Here is a 3,762-nt window from a genome sequence, read left to right as displayed (position 1 = left end):
AAATACTTGTTTTAAATTACTTAGAATTCAGGAGGGCCGCTTAGTGAATTTCGTGGCCTTCCCAAAAATAATAACGCGATAGTCTTTTAGGCGTGTGTTTAATAATTTACTTTCTTAAAACTTGGGGTGTGCATTTCATGCGACCCAAATCCAAATCCCAAAACGTCAAATAAGATATGTTCCGGATTGCGGGTGCATTTCATGTGACGCAGTCCAAAGACATGTTTTAAGCGACGTTCACATTCCTAATAATAATAATTAATAAAGTGGTTAAAAGATAAAATTTGCACATGGTTCATAATTGTATTAAAAATCAGATAAATAAGCCGAATATAACAGTTGAGCGACCGTGCTAGAACCACGGAACTCGGGAATGCCTAACACCTTCTCCCGAGTTAACAGAATTCCTTATCCGGATTTCTGGTACGCAGACTGTAATATAGAGTCATTATTTTTTTCCTCGATTCGGGATTAAAATTGGTGACTTGGGACACCCTAAATCTCCCAAGTGGCGACTCTGAAATAATTAAACCAATCCCGTTTCGATTGTCCTTTAATTGGAAAAAACTCCCCTTGCGTCCTCCCGGGCGCGGAAAAAGGAGGTGCGACAGCTCTGGCGACTCTGCTGGGGATTGGACCCAGAACCACTGGTTCAGGGTTAAGAATTCGAGCTTAGAATAATTATTATTATTTGGCTTTATCTATTATCTGATTTTTACATGTTTGAGACTAATGTGTTAAATGCTGCTTTTACCACTTTGATATTATTTGAACTGTATATAGACTGTGCCGAAACCCACATCCTTTCTGAGTCTTCTAAATCATGAAGAAGGGCGTACTTCGTACGGCTTCTTTTCTGTATAGTGTCAAATACCAATTTAGAACGAGGTTCGGATAAGTTGCTAAGCCGGTGAAGCTTCTGTATTCCCGGTACGCTGCCCCCCCTCGGCTCGAGCTGTCCGCTCGGGTAAGCCAGGTCTAGAACAAACACCCAGGTTCTGAACCTAGTATAACAAAGCCACATGCCGGATCCCTAGTAGGAACGTTTATCTGCATCATGTGCATTTGACTTAGGGGACTCAACACAGGGGTTGGGTCCGTCTAGGAATAGCAACCTGAAATAGAAAAGGCCATCCTGATGCATCCTACTCACTGCTTGTGCATTTATTTGCTTCAAACATGCATGATGACCGGTTTTTAATGTTGAGAAATTTTTACAAAAAAAAATATAAATAAATAAAAAAAAAATAGAAATAAATAAACGAGTTAGTTTATCACCCGAACTACGTCGGTTTGATTCTCACCGGAGGTGAGATACGTAGGCAACCCTCATCGGGTCCAACTCTTTTTCCATTTTACCAAAATGATATACCATAAAGCATATATGTATATATGTATACACATGTATATAAATAAATTTTTTTGTTTTTGTCCAAAGATTTTTGGTTAGAGTCAAAATAAAGGTTTTTGTTTTCACCTAAAAGGTCACCCTAATAAATGTGCAGGATGAACACAGAGCAAAATGAACCATTCTCAGCCCTCAGCGAGGTCCCTCTACAACTCCACATGTGGTGGAATGACTTGGAAGCCGATAGCAAAGGGGTAATAGGAAGAATATTGGGAGGTTTTGTAAATTTGTTGGGTGTTGAGCCGAGGGCAGATATTCTTGAAACTCTAATACCATTTTGGGACCCCACCTGCAATGTATTCCGTTTTGTTGACTTTGAACTTTCACCGACACTTGAGGAAGTTGTCGGATATGCGGGACTGAATGAGAAGTTAAGAGGGCAATATTTGCTTTCGCCAAGGCCAGTGTCCCCGCATGCGTTTCTGGATCTACTAAGCATTAGTCGGAAGGTACAACATGACGATTTATCGAGAGGGTGTTGTGATCTCCATTTCTTGTATCAGCGGTACGGAACCCCGCAGGGTTTCGAGGAACCAAACCTTGGGCTAACTCACGGCGGGAACAGAAACAAATGGGAAGCAAGACGTACTTTGGCTTTTATCACAGCATTCTTGGGAGTCATGGTCTGCCCAAGGAAGGACAAAAAGATAGAGATAGGTCTGGTAGGGATGGCCGACGTGGCAATCAAAAGAACCAATAGTACTGTGGTTCCTTTGATTTTATCCGAAATCTACCGGGCTCTGACTATATGCCGAGAAGGAGGCAAGTTCTTCCAAGGTTGCAACCTGTTACTTCAGATATGGATACAGGAACACCTCCATCACCGAGTAGGATACATGAACCACGGGTTAACCGAGAGGAATTGTATCAGCGGATTCAAGAAGCGTATGACAGGCGCCAGATTTCCTGAAGGTGTCGAGGAATGGTTTACACGGTTAAGGTCAACGACAGCTGACCAAATTGAATGGGCATTTGGTTGGCTAACTGATACTGAGGTTATCTACATGTCGGCTGAAGAATGTCATGTTCTCTTAATGGGGCTTCGCAGCATCCAGCCATATGCCCCTCATCGGGTATTACGACAACTGGGCAGGTTTCAAGTAGTCCCTAATGATGAAAATCTGAGCAAGCACGCCCTGGAATTAAGCCCGGGAGTCATATTCCCCGAGGGGAAGATTAGAAAACTGTGGCATGAATGTAGATTCTTGGAGCCCAAAACCATGGTACGAGAGCTAGCTAAAGGTGAGGTAGACCCAAAGTACGATGCTTGGTTCGAAAGAAGGTTTCAGACTCGGCAAAGACCTGCTAAAAGGGCCCACGTCCAACACTTCACCAATGATTCACAAGAGCAATGGGGATGGTTAAAAAGGGAGAAAGGTTACCGGGTCGAAATCGGGAATCTAAAGCAACAAGTTGAAAGGCTTGTATTTGAGAACAATGTGCAAGTCGCCTCGGAGCAGGCTGAAAGAAACAAGTTAGCCCAAGAAAACCAAACCTTGAAGGCCCGCCTTCGCCAAGCCAGTAAGAGTAATGTTGACCGACAGAAGCGTCGCTCTGATGAAAGATTGATAGCAAGTTTGAGAAATCAGGTCATCCAAGGCCAAGAAGAATTAGAACAATCAAGAGCTTGCATAACAAGGATGAAGGTCAGAGGGGCAAAGTACGCAATGGCCCGGAAGTAGCATTTGCAACAGGTCATAAGGGATTATGAAATGAGCGTCAGAATATTAAGGGAAACGAGCTCCACTCTACATGATCGGATCGTCAAACAAGCACGAGACGCCCAGGCCGACAGAAGACAGTGCTATGATGCAATGGCCTGCATGGAAAGACAAATGGGGTTGTTTCAGGATCGAATTGCTGACGATGCTCAGGCACTGGGGTTAAAAAACCAACAAATCAGGCAGTTGCTCAGTGAAAGAGATGACATCCGAGCAAGGATTGATGAAATAGGGCATTACATCTACATGAAATGCTTGGCATGTGAGCAAACACCTCGGAAGACCCTCCTGGTTTCCATCATGGGCTGCGTCCGCCGGATTATGAGCGATTTGAAGAACCTGCAAAGAGACCTTACACCTAGAGCCGCGGAAAGGCCGAATGATGCCTCGCGGGCCCTTAAATTGGAGAATTAGTTTTGGTCGAGTCCTGTTTATTTGGCTTTGGTTGTTTTTCCATATGTTGTTTTTTTTTCATCAAACCAAGTTTAAAACCGTGGAGTCTGTACTTCTGCTATTTTTATTTTAAGTACTGTGTAATAGCAAATTTTGATAATGAAATTAAGTGACTCCAGAAGAATTACTGTGTGTCTTTGCTTTGAGGCAGAACTACGCCTGGTCTGATTCACGCGGGGA

The sequence above is a fragment of the Nicotiana tabacum genome, chromosome 7, assembly GCF_000715075.1.
Source record: "Nicotiana tabacum cultivar K326 chromosome 7, ASM71507v2, whole genome shotgun sequence".
NCBI lineage: Eukaryota > Viridiplantae > Streptophyta > Magnoliopsida > Solanales > Solanaceae > Nicotiana > Nicotiana tabacum.
Note: the sequence above shows the minus strand (reverse complement) of the source record.